The following is a 14,123-nucleotide window of genomic DNA, read 5'->3' on the forward strand; positions in this document are numbered from 1 at the left end:
TTTTGTTTCAAACCCAAACCTCTTGCCCTATAATGGTAGCCAGACTCTTTCCCCAGCTCATGTGACATATGACTGTTTGGTGGAGGATTTTCAGGTGGCTTCAAATCACCCTGGACCATGTTTTTAGGTTGTAGGATTTTATGAATTTTTGTGAGTCTTATATTGTAACCTGCCTGAGATAAAAATACATATACATAAATAAACGTGGTTAAGGAAGTACCTGTTCTGGATGTACAGGAAGCTGCTTCTTTTCCCTAGTGTTGTTTTCTAGATTATACATTTTAACTCTTGATTTGAAAACTGAACTTTTGCATGGATCTTATGGTTATTAACCCTTGGTTTACTGTCTTGCAATGCCTCTTTGGTGTTTTCTCTTTCCTTTCTTGAATGTAATACATTCCATAGAATGTGTGGGTGCTTGGACTATTGAATGTTTAACATGGACATTCTACTGTTGAATACTATAGCTGTATGTTTGGTATTATTGTTAACTCTAGAACTTTCCAAGCAAATCATTTGCATTATTCTCTCCCCCACCCCACCTAAATTTTATATCTGAGTTAATGTAACCTCAGCTTGTGGGTTCTGTGGGGCAGTACTTGGAATGAGTTGCAACAACAATTTTTAAACAACAAAATGGTTTACTTTTCTTTACAATTAACACTTTTAAAACATCAACATTTAACGTTACAATTCAAGGTCCTGTTCAGGTTGCATTTCAAGTCCTTCTATTTACAGTCTACTGATATTGCCAAGTCCAAATTCTTCTTTGCAAGTTGGCTGGCTCCTGAAGACTCCAAGGGCTTGATGAACAGGTTGCAACATGATGAAGGTCTCCAGGAGAACTCTCACCCATTACAACCACAAAAGAAAACCCTGAAACAATAAACTCCAACATTTACAACATAGCAAAAACAACAACTACCTTCCCAGTAGTTCCCAACAATATTGCAATTACCTTAACAAGGTGTTAAGGGCTTATAGAAATCAAGGTCCGAGTCTGGTACCCTTGTCTTCTGCAAAGAGCTCTTTCAGCCTTTCTGCTGCTCTGAGTCTCCACCCCCTTACTGGGTCAACCCATTCTGGGCCAACCCATTCTGGGCATGGGGGTTACATTAACTCTATCAAGATTAGATTAGTTTCTTCTCTCCGGCTGGCACAGATGTTTTCTTCATGATCCCTTAACATGTTTGTTAGGTAGCCCTGTTGGTGGAGCTTGCACTCCTCATGTGCAAGATCATGGTAATTGTAAACTCATGTTAGCTGATGATGCACAGCAGTGAAAATGAAAGTTGAATCCAGAGGTCCACCCAGAACTATGTATGGACATGACTTTGTGGCACTGAAATCTTGACATGCTGACAGGGGCTGATGGGAGTTGTAGTCCATGAACATCTGGAGAGCCACAGGTTGCAGACCCCTGATCTAGATAGAATTTCCCTGTGGGGAATCAACCATAGTTCTCTCAGAACTCTCTCAGCCCCACCCACCTCACAAGATGTCTGTTGTAAGGAGAGGAAGGGAAAGGAGTTTGGAAGCTGCTTTGAGACTCATAAGAGAGAAAGGCCGTGTATAATCCCAAACTCTTCTTCTCCTCTTCTAGAACCTAAAATATATCCATAGGCAAATACCCCCAGTTGATCTCCAGTTTGCGCCACAGCTGCAAGTTCACGTGGCCCAGGTTCACTCTCATTGCAGAACATTGCAATATATTCACTAGCATGTCAAAAACAGAGGCACTGCTTCACAGTAATTATGAATTCAATGTGCCCACAACTCCTACAACAAAAAAGTTCAGCGCTAATCACTTTCCTTCTAAAATTAACCTTGCTAGCAGAACACCTCCAGCCTTACGCCCACTGAGATAGCATCTAGGCACACTTAGTGATGCTTTTTGGAATCTAATTTTCTCATTGTTATTCATTGGTACTCATAGGTTCAATACACAGGATTCATGAGTGGATATGAATTCTCTGCTCCCCGTGTGATAATGTGCTGTTAGATTAACACCTGCTCCTTCCCTGTTTGGGGAAATCACAGAAATCTTGTCTCTCCTGTGAGTTGCCATTGAGGACATACTTCCTCTCAAATCCATACATGAAAGGAGAAGACAAAAGATGCCTTTTGCACTTTGGGAGGAGAGGCATTTTGAAACCAGTTTTCCTTTTAAAGGTGTTTACTCTCCAAGGGTGTTTATTCTTCCTGACTCTTAAAGCATGGAAATATTTCAAAAATTTATATGGCAAAGGAACACAGACCAGCACGGAAGGAGCTGATGAATCCAAGGGATTGCCTTGTGCGTCATTACAAAAAGGGTCCGGCATCACACAAAGAGGAACCTCACGTAGAAGACAGTCCCTTTGGACCAGCCTACGGCAATAAGACAGTGCTTTTCTATTCAGAAGGCGAAGCAAAAAGTGGAGACCAGTGGGGGGAAAATACTGATGGTAGACGAGAGGGACAAGACCAGAGCAGAAGAGTTTTCTTCCTTTCATCCTCTCTTTCCTCCCTCCCTCACACTTCCCAGCTGAATGGTCAGCTGTTGCAGCTTTTCTTTTTCAAGTTGGGAAATGCCTTTAGCATTTCAGCAAAGGGGTGCTATTCAGAGGTGGGATCCAGCAGGTTCTCACAGGTTCCCCAGATTAGGTTACTAATTATTTGTGTGTGCCGAGAGGGGGTTACTAATTGGTGATTTTGCCATGTGATTTTTGCCCCTCCTCTCAGCAGTAGCACGCAGAACTTGAAGCAGTGTGTGGCAGCCTGTGCCTGCGTGCATTCGTTTCCCGCCCAAGGACCAGCGCAGTGGCTGCATCCTTGCCACAGCCCCGCCCAGGAATGCCCCACCCACAGAATGCCCAGCCACACCCACGTCGTGCCCTGCCCAGCCCCATTGGCGCTACGCCACAGTTTGGATCCCACCACCATGGGAACCTGTTACTAAAATTTTTGGATCCTACCGCTGGTGCTATTAGTCCATAATGAAACAACACACAGAACCCCATCCAAGGGGTAGAGTTGGTCAATACTAAAAAAATTCGTTAAAATTCGAATTTGGGTATTTTGGGGCATAAAATGATTTGTATACCCAAATCCGAATCATAGCCGATTCGGATATGCCCGAAAATTCGGGTAAATCCGAAAAATTCGGGTCCGTTTTATTATTTTTTTGAATTTTTGGTGTTTTTACACGTTTTGGCCTGCAGGGGACGCAATTTTAAAGCTAGCGGCACTAAACTTCAGGATATCATCTGGGGACTGTCCTGATGATTCTCCCCAAGTTTGGTGCGGTTTGGTTCAGTGGGGGCAAAGTTATTGACCCTCAAAAGGGGTGCCCCATCCCCCATTTTTTCTAATGGAAGCTAACAGGAGGTGGGGGCTACACATTTGAAGGTCCATAACTTTGGACCCCCTGAACCAAACTTCACCAAACTTGGGGAGTATCATAGGGACAGTACTTGTATGATACCCTGAAATTTTGGTGACAGTAGTTTCTGTAAAGTGCATCCCCTCACAGTCACTCCAAATAAATTTCCCCAGATTCTGTGCTCTGTAGTGGCTGGCTGGCTGGTTTCATTGCAGCCAATAATGGGAGGGTTGCAGGAGTGCATTTCTCATCGTACACCCACAAAACGTTCAGGGTGTCTTCAGGAGAGTCTCTTCATGACACCATCCAGGCTTGTTGCCCGCGTCTTCAAGGGGTTCAATGTTATGGGTAGGGTCCATCTCCCACTGCCCCCATAGCAAAGTTCCTCAAACCTGGATGGTGTCATTCAGAGACTCTCCTGAAGATACTCTGAACGTTTTGTGACTGTACCTTGATAAACGTGCACCCCACAGCCCTCCACCAGAAATTTCCCATTGGCTGCAATGCAGAAGTCACTGCAGAAAAAAAAGAATATTGGGCAAATCGTTTGGGGTGCCCAGAAGATTTTAGACATATCAGCACCAAAATATCAGGGTATCATCAGGAGACTGTCCTGATGATTATTCCCCAAGCTTGGTGCAGTTTGGTTTAGGGGCCAAAGAGTGGACCCTCAAAATGGTAGCCACCATCTCCTTAGCTCCCATTGGAAACAATGGGGATAGGCTCTCTTTGAGGGTCCATAACTTTGGCCCCTGAACCAAACTGTATTCAACTTGGGGGTGTCATCAGGACAGTCTCCTGATGATACCCTGAAATTCGGTGCCACTCAGCTTTAAAATTCTGGTTTTCATGTTTCACCACTCCTGCACATGAAGCCTGATGGAGTGTGTAAGCGGTGAACACTAAACCAAAGCATTTTAGTTAGTGACACTAGTTCAGGGGTATCATCAGGAGACTGTCCTGATGATGTTCTCAGTTTGGTGCAGTTTGGTTCAGGGGAGCCAAAGTTATGGACTCTCAAAGGTGTAGCCCCATCCCTATCAGCTCCCATTGGAAACAATGGGGATAGTTGCACTTTGAGGGTCCATACTCCGGAACCAAACTGCACCAAACTTGGCGGGCAAACATCAGGACAGTCACCTGATGATACCCTGATAATTTGGTGCCGATACATCCGGGGAAACTTCAGAATTGTTCAAGATTCCAGTTTCTATGATCTTGTTGCATTGTTGTCAATGAGGGCCTTTGGTAGAGGGCAGAGGTGCACATTTCTGAAGGTATGGTCACAACACTTTCAGGGTATCTTCAGGAGAGTCTCTGGATGACACCATCCAGGTTTGGGGAATTTTGCTTCAGGGGTTTAATTCTATGGGACCCCAAAAGGGTAGGGCCCCACTGCCCCTGAAGTAAAGTTCCCAAACCTTAGATGGTGTCACTCAGAGATTCTCCTGAAGATAATTCCTGAAAGTCTTTTGTGAGTTTACCATGAAAAATGTGCACTCCACAGCCTCTATCAGAAATTCCCATTGACAGCAATGCAACTAAGTCACTGCAGAAAACAAAGAATCTTGTGCAAATTTTGGGGTGCCTGCAGGGTTGCATTTGTAGATATCGGTACCAATATTCTCAGTGTATCATTGAGACTGTCCTGATGATGTTCTCTGCTTGGTGCAGTTTAGTTAGGGGGCCAAAGTTATGGACCCTCAAAAGGGTAGCCTCATCTCCTTAGTTCCCATTGAAAGAATGGGGATAGGGACACCCCTTTGGTGGTCCATAACTTTGGCCCAGACCAAACTGCACCAAACTTGGAGGGTATCATCAGGACAGTCTACTGTTGATACCCTGAAATTTTGGTGCTGATATGTTTAAAAATGCGCCCCCTGCAGGCTGAAACGTGAAAAAACACCAAAAAATAAAAACGCAATTTGGCTGGTGATCCGAATCCATGAGATTCGGATCTGTTAGGATTCGGACAGCTCAGATTCGGCCCCTGCTCGTCCGAATCCGTCCGAATCAGTGCAGATTGGGTAAAAATCCAGATTCGGACTGTCCGAATCTCCAACCCTAAGGGCTTGAAGGAGTGATGCAGCCTTGCCTTGGCATATTGCCCTCCCAAGGGCACTTGCTTGGGGGGAGGAGGCAGACACATCAGTGGCCAGCAGCCCCTTGGCCCTGCTGCAGTGAAGCCAGGGAAGCCAGGTTGTGGCAGTGCTGTGCTGGTGTCCCAAATGGATGCTAGCATGTAGGGGTAAGGGGGCAAGAGCCAATGTTAATCGGCATAAGTCCTGTAAGCCCTATGGGATTTCCCAGTAGTGGTGGGGTTTTGGAGGTGTTTTTTTCTCCCCGCGCCTCCAGGGTGGGGCAGCACCACTATGTTTCCCCATCCTGCCATCTCCAGCTTTGGATGGGGCTAATCTACACCTACTTTTCTAACCCCACTGTGTTCTTAAATTCTAATTTCTTATTGCAAGATGCTTTTTAAAAGCAAGTTTGATTTTATACCTTTCTCTTTTCAACCGTAAGGAGTCTGAAAGCAGCTTACAAACTTCTTCCCTTCTTTTCCCTGCATGAAAGTAGATGAGGCTGAGAGAGTTCTGAGAGAACCATGACTAGCCCATGGACACCCAGCAGGCTTCATTTGCAGGAGTGGGAAATCAAACCTGGTTTACCAGATTAGTGTTCACTGCTCTTAACCACGACACCATGCTGGCTCTGAACAATTTGGCTTTGGGAAGGGAAATGAATTGCAACTGTAGGCAGAAATGTCTTAACTGTGTTGCCTCTGGCTAGTACATTTGCCCTTGCTCACTTCCATTACATCATTTCCATTTTGTTTCACCACACCCCCTACCATCGACTGCCCTTCTTACTACCATTTTCCCTTATCCCATGCACAACTGTCATATCCACAGAACCAGTAAGCATCTGACTCCACAATAACCGATAGAAAGCAAATCTAGGCACTGGTGCAGGGAAGCAATTTCAGACATAGGACATAATGGTTTTATAACCCTATATTATTAATATTAGATGTTCTGGAAATGAAAATTCCCAAAATGCACTAACTGAAGAAAGCTGAGGACTCACCTGTCTCTAGCTATAGCCTTCATTTCAGAGTCTCTCTGATGAGCTAGGATGGCTGGGCCCTGGAATTTTACCATAAGACTAACAACACCTCTGAATCTAGCTATAGAAAAGCCAGCTAACAGCACACTCTTTCAGCCATCTAATATTTTACCACTTTCTAGCATGAGAAAAACTGCAATTATGCTGTGCCATGGAGAGAAACACAACTTACCATCAGAAGTATTGAGCTTGCCTGCTAAGACCACAAGAACGATGAATGCCAAACTTAAGACTGTGTCTGCTTGGCATGACATTCCCGAGGTGATTGTGAGCGATAATATGCCTTTTGCTAGTCGAGAGTTTTAGCAGTTTGCTCATGATTGGGGGTTTGAACAGTGTTTTAGAAGCTCAGGGTATTCGCAATCAAATGGAATGATTGAAACAGTGACTTGTTCCATAAAATGGCATATTAAAAAGACAGAAGAAGGGCAGAGAGACATTTGGCCTTGTTGCAATATCATCATACATTTGTCACTGGAATGTTGTATTCATCAGCTCAGATGCTGATGGGCAGAATGTTAAGAAGCGAGCCCGCCAGTAACAACTAGCCTATTTTGTTCTAAAATATGTACTGGGATGTGAGAAGATCTCTGGAGAGTTCAGGGCAGGCAAAAATATTTCTGTGATGGTATGAAAAACTCCTTAATTCCTGTGGATAGAGTCCAATGAATGTTGGCAATCTGCAGCTGTGACAGAAAAGTTGACCAGCCCTGCACATATTGTGCAATTACTCCAGATGGATATATTTATATGAGAAATAGATGTAGGTTAAGGTTTCAATGCAAGTTGTCTGGAAAGAATGATTCTATGGGCTGAGGGCAGGATGCATCTACTGTTAATCTGATTTACAATGTGGTAAGCCTTATGTCTAGTGCAGGGGTCCCCAAACTACGGCCCGGGGGCCAAATGTGGCCCCCTGAAGGCATTTATCCGGCCCGCCAGGCATGGCGACGATGGCTCCATTCATGTGCAGTGGGGGCTCGAGGGAGAGGAGGAACCGGCCCCAACGGCTGTTGATTGCAGTTACATGATGGCACCCCCAAATCTCCACATGCAGGTATTTTCTCTGACTCCAGAGTTGGGAAACCTTACATGTGTGCAACGCTTCGCTCCGCCCTTCCCTCTCAGCTACTCCATGTATGTGTTGCTCTCAGGCTTTCTGTTCCGCCTCACTCCCATTGGCATCAGCCAGGCTGGCAAATCGCTCGCTGGCTGCTAGGGAGGAAAGAACCCAGGAAGATACCTGATCCTGGGTTAGATGGAATGCTTCATTGGCAAAGTTCTGCTTTTTTTTTTTACAGGGGAAGGTATTCCACAGCCTCCCCAACAATATTTGGAGCCCACCCTATACTTGACATACTTTGGTCACTGTTCTAAAAATAGACCATGACAGAAAGCTGAAAGGTGAAATCAAACATTTTACAATCATTTGTGCATAGGAATTTGTTCATAGTTTTTTTTAGTCCGGCCCTCCAACAGTCTGAGGGACAGTGAACTGGCCCCCGGTTTAAAAAGTTTGGGGACCCCTGGTCTAGTGGGAATACAGACGATGTTAATTACATTAGGAGACATGTGTTTTGCAGGCTGAAGAAAGGCATCCCAGATGTGTAACATCTCATGGCAGACTTGTCTTTTCACCAGAAATATATTTACCTTGACAATTGTATTATTTGCATAGTATATGTTTTTTAATCTATTTTGTATTGACTTTCATCACTATTTTTATGTGAATGGGACATCTGGTGTAATGTTCTTTTAACAGGAGAAATCTCCCAGTAAAGGTGCAAAATATTTATTGCCCAAGTGTTTTCTGGGCAGCAGCTGTCAGTTGCTCTCTAAATCTGTGTATGGCCTTCTTTGAGGAGATTTTCTGGAGATATTAATAAACTAATTGTTTGTTCTGTGGGATGTCTGAATATCTCATGAATGCCCTTTATACCCTTCTCTGGTATAAGGATATTACATCTCCATGTCTTGCCTGTTCGCTGCTGTGTCCTCAGATTGGGCAGGCCTCACAATTAGTATATAGATTTTTCTTGGAGTGTACCCCTAACAATTACTATTCTTCACTAGAATTACTATTTTAAATCATTAAAGTAAACAATGAAGATACCGTCATTTTTATTAGTAATTGAATTGTTCTTCAGTGTTCAGTCTCAACTGTACTGTGGAAAATTTCTAGTGAATTTGGACAGTGAGACACATTTTTATTTCATATTCTCCTCTTTTAATCCCCCCCTCAGTCTTTGACAAGAATTTGACACTGTGTCTTTATAGAGCTACTTGTATGGATTCAGTCAAAAACTTTAGCTGCATCTAAGAATGTTAAGCTTTAAGTTGTTCTACACTTTAATCTTTCTGACATCAGGGCTATTGTGGTTTTAAAATTTAATATGGAGATACTGCAGTAGATTCTCCAAAGCTTTTGTAATGCTCCCAGAAGATACAATAAGTTATATAACATATTGTATAGTAACAACCCCTAAGGCCAAAAAGGCTACATAGTTTGAATTCTTAAAAAGAATTGGGTTCTAACCCTTTGGGTCTGTATACTGCCTCTACACTGGTGTAGTACCATTGATGGGGGGTTTACACAAGGTCATTCTTTGGGTCGATGAAAATGCCAGGGTAGGTTTGAACAATTCCTGCAATTTATTATCCTGCAATGTTTTATTATCATGGGAGAAAGCCCATGTATAATTGAATCCTCTTGTTTTCATTAATTATGTATCTGCTGAAGAAAAGAATATGGATATTTTTTTAACCTGTGACAAATCCCTGTTGTTGTTTTGCAAAGAAAGGTAATCCTTCTGAGAATGCAAACTAAGGCTAAAGGAGAATAAATATGATTATTAGGAATAGCCTCAAATCTAATAATTATGAACTAGTTCTTCAAATTGATAGATCTGCTTCTTATTTAAGTGTAACAGCCATCACATCAAATACTTTTAAACCTTAGATGTGGAGAATGGTTCTCTGTACCACGAATGCCCCACTGTCTTGATTGTGCTATCTAAATAGGAGGGGAAGGACGGCTGAGCAGCTTTTCCTCCAGGACCTCCAGGCTACCCTGTGGACCCCAAGAGAGGGGAACCAAGGGAAACTGAGGCAGGGCCCTCCCAAGTGAAAAGGAAGATGGGGAATCCTGATTACCTCAGTGGGCAGTCCTCAAATGATCAGGTGGTGGCAGTGATTTACCCAGAGAGAAAGCTAGCTCTCCCCGAGAAAAGTTGACAACTCCTGGGAGAATGCAGAGAGCGGAATAGGGCCTGCCAGGCAAAGCAAGGCCATTTCATCACAAGCAACAACATGAAGAAATTGTGAAATGTAGACCTTTCTATTTTCATTATTTTTAAGAGCAGACTTCCATGTCAGATCAGAAGTATCATCCATTTATGACACCTAGGTGTACCAAATGGCTGAGATTGCCACCTCCAGTTTGGGAATTGCCTGAAGATTTGGGAGTAGTGCCAGTAGAGGGCAAGGTTTGGGGAGATTAGGGAGTTCAGTGTGACTGTGCTACCATAGAGTCTGACCTCCAAAACTGTGATTTCCTCCAGAGGAACTGATTTCTGTGGTAATTCCAGGCTCCCCTGGAAATTGATAACCAATCCCACTGTATAATTGTGTGCAAATACAAATTGACAAGACTTATATCCTTGCTGGAAGAGATTTGTTTGAGGTAAAACTGAAATTTCTGTTAGGATTAGATTAGGATAAACTCAATTGCAAATTTATCCTGTTGCGTTCTGTCCTTTTTATGCCACAGAAGACCTAACTCATGGCTAAAACTCTTGAAAGTCAAGTAATTATTTCCTTTGTCAGTTTTATTTTAGGTTATCTGAGATTACTTTCCTGACCAATCCAGACTAGGTAGTTTTCTTTTACATAGTATCAAGTTCATTTTCAAAGGATAATTTCAAATATTTAATACTTCCCCCAAAACCTATTACTCAATTCCATTATCTCCACCACCTTATTCTGTTGTGGATACTACTGTTCCAGTGCTTTAATTATACCACCAAATATTGCTTTCAAATTGCTTTTGGGAAATGTTGTCTACCTTGTTACCTTTTCTAAATAAAATATGTAGTACTGTTTATTCTGTGCCATAATGTTTCTAAGGCTGATTCTGCATGGGCCAAAAACAGTGGTGTGAAAACAGTGTAAAAGGGTTTAAAATGGTGTAAAAGGGTTTACACCATTTTCACACCGTTTTCACACTGCTGTTTTTGGCCCATGCGGAATCAGCCTAATATTTGGGTGATGAGTTTATTTTATACAATTATTTGAGCCACTTGTAAGGCTATGAAAAATTGAATTTTATTTCCTCCATGAAGTACAAGGTGCACACAAATTGAATCCATGGAAATTGCAGCGTTTTGGGTTGTAATTTATTGCCTAAATGTCTGGCAGATTTTACTTAAAAGTAAAGTAGTACTTTTGTAAAACCTTGCCATTATTGTGGTAATTAACCTTAATCAAAAATTAGCTGTTTACATAAAATCAACTGTACATAAGTAATCTGCATGTGTTTACACTAGGCCAATAGCCAGGCAACTATTTGGTTTGGCAAAGAGCCTGCTATTTTTCAAAAGAGCCACAGCTGGCATTTTCAACCACGCAGTTTCTTCTTTCACGTGCATAACTGTATTTGTGTAAAGCACTCACAGGGACCTTCAGCAATACTTCAGGTAAACAATAAAGTAGAACTATTCCCTGTAAGGGGATTTGGAGTCATAGCTCATTAAATTTCTTGGCACAGGATACATGATCTTTCATTGTGCAAAGATGCAGGTAACAGTCTGTTTTGTTCCAGGCCCTGGTTCCTGTGGCAAACATTTATCCCAAGATATGGGCTTGAAAATACATGGTTGAAATGATAGCCCCGAACGATCGGACTTTGATGTTATTATTTGAAGCCTTGTCTCAACAAAATTATTCTAATTCAAGCCCCATCCAAGGAAGAAGAAGAAGAAGAAGAAGAAGAAGAAGAAGAAGAAGAGTTTGGATTTATATCCCCCCTTTCTCTCCTGTAGGAGACTCAAAGGGGCTTACAATCTCCTTGCCCTTCCCTCCTCACAACAAACACCCTGTGAGGTGGGTGGGGCTGAGAGAGCTCCGAGAAGCTGTGACTAGCCCAAGGTCACCCAGCTGGCATGTGTGGGAGTGTACAGGCTAATCTGAATTCCCCAGATAAGCCTCCACAGCTCAGGCGGCAGAGCTGGGAATCAAACCCGGTTCCTCCAGATTAGACACATGAGCTCTTAACCTCCTACGCCACTGCTGCTCTTAACCTCCTACGCCACTGCTGCTCCAGAGGGTGAATCTGCTTGTGGGAGCAGTGTGGGGCCATGCTGGTGGATTTGCCCTCCTTGGGGCACTTACCCTGGTGGGAGGGTGATTTCACCTATGTGCAGCCATTGCAGCACTCCCCAGCACTGGGTCACAGTGCCAGAAGCAACGCCAGCCCTAGTCCCCCTGCCACTGCTGCCAGCATAGTGGAGGCAGGCCAGGGGCATGGCCAGCAAGGATCCAATGTTAATCCGTTTTGTCCCAGCCATTTGCTGGTGGTTGGCAGTTTAGACTTAAGTCACCAAAAAGGTGGCGTAAGTCTATTGAACCCCATGGGGGCTTCTTGGTGGCAGGGAGGCTTTTTTTGCTTTGCAAACCTCTCCAAACAGCCAGGAAGTTTCTATGGGACTGGCAGCGCAGCGGCGTAGCTCGCTGTTTGGCTGCTTGAAAGAGGCTGTTCGTTTCATTTTAAATACCAAATTTCTCATTAGACAAGCCATCACATCAATACTTAATGTTAATTCTACCATTTCTCCCTTCACATTTGAATTTTATATTCTATTGGCTTTTCTTTCAGCCTGCAGAGTACCGGATAGTTGCTCTTTTTTATCCTTATTGTAACTTATTTTCTTATTCTGTATGTTGATGTTCAAGGAGTTCCAAGGAAGAACAGAGGGGAAACTATTAAGGGAGACCAGAGGCAAAAAACGATAAGGCTCCTGTACCCTTGCATGGCTAGGTTAAAGAAGGAAATTCTGGAGGGAGAAACTTGTCATGAGAAAGTGAGAACAGTTATTATTTAAGAAAGAGGGCTGTTGAAATCCATTTTTTATATATAACTATCAAATGATTCTTATTCACTTTCTCAACCTTCCTGTTGTATCATCCACACTTAAATGGTAACTCTGCAGGCAGGGATTCAACATTTAAAGGAAGTGATTGTGCACCAACTCATAATTTTGGCCACTTCACAAATAAACTATGGCCCCTTCCGCACATGCAAAATAATGCGTTTTCAAACCACTTTCACAACTGTTTGCAAGTGGATTTTGCCATTCCGCACAGCTTCAAAGAGCATTGAAAGCAGTTTGAAAGTGCATTATTCTGCATGTGCGGAATGAGCCTATGATAGTGATGAATACAGACTTAGAACTGCACACTTTCGAATCCAGCTACCACAGTCCTAATGCTTGCAAATCACCTAAGACTTGTTATCTTCCATTTTTTAAATGGTAGTTTTAGTTGCCTTGCCAGAGAGATACTGTTCTGAAGAAAATTTCCATTGACATTTGTTGTGCTATTTGGGAAGGCTTTTCAACAGTTCATTTTTAAAAGATTCTGTGACAAGGAGATCTTGGGTAGAGCTAATTTATCTTTCCTCAGAAATACAGTGGTTCCCTTTTCTGTCTGTTCTCCTATTTGCTTTGTTGTATAGCCAGAGCCTATGCTAAAACATTTAGTATTGGTTTGCTCTAACAAGGGAAGAGATGAGGGCAAGTGACAAGGATGAAACTTGTGGTATGTTCCAAACTACTAGGCTATACTAGTACAAAATACTAGCTTGTACTACAGATCATGAACAAAAAAGGAGTCAAAGGTCACCTCTTATGCATAATCCATATTCTTGCAAGGAAAACAATGAGGAGATTAACAATGTCTATTGATGGTTATTCTATTTTTCTAGGCAGTTGACTAAGCTAATTTAAAAAAGATAATTGTTCAGGATTTATTGCCTAGAAAAAGTTGAAGCAAAGGCCATTAGTAGGTATGATAATTGGACCCTTTGCTAACATTTTAGCATTAGAGATATGAACTCTATATATCTGATTCATCATCCAATTCTGTAAACCAGATGCTAACCTAGAGGTAAACAAAGTATGAACAAATGTTGCTATTGAACTTCTCAATAGACCACTTTAGTGTGTTAGGGTTGAGGTACCAAATGTTGCTATTGAACTTCTCAATAGACCACTTTAGTGTGTTAGGGTTGAGGTACTTGACTATCTACTTCTTGCTTCTTAAAATGGCTGACAAGAAAACTAGTTGATATCCATGATTTCAGTATTTTACAAGGTATATTTCACATTCTTGTATGTCTAATAGACTTCAGTCTGGTGTTGAAACAGCAAATGGGAAACATCACCTGAATTCTATGTTTGTTTAAACTAATGCTTCTCCCCCTTTTAAAAATGGGTAAATCTAAAGAGGTCTCTTACTAAACTGTGTTAAATTAACTTACCATAGAAAGGCTTTCCAAACTATTATTCTGTATAAGGTTGGGAAATTCATTGGTGTATCCCATCAATAGGGTCTTGGATTATAAATCTGCACTTGTCAG

This window comes from Sphaerodactylus townsendi, linkage group LG03 (assembly GCF_021028975.2).
Source record: "Sphaerodactylus townsendi isolate TG3544 linkage group LG03, MPM_Stown_v2.3, whole genome shotgun sequence".
Classification (NCBI taxonomy): domain Eukaryota; kingdom Metazoa; phylum Chordata; class Lepidosauria; order Squamata; family Sphaerodactylidae; genus Sphaerodactylus; species Sphaerodactylus townsendi.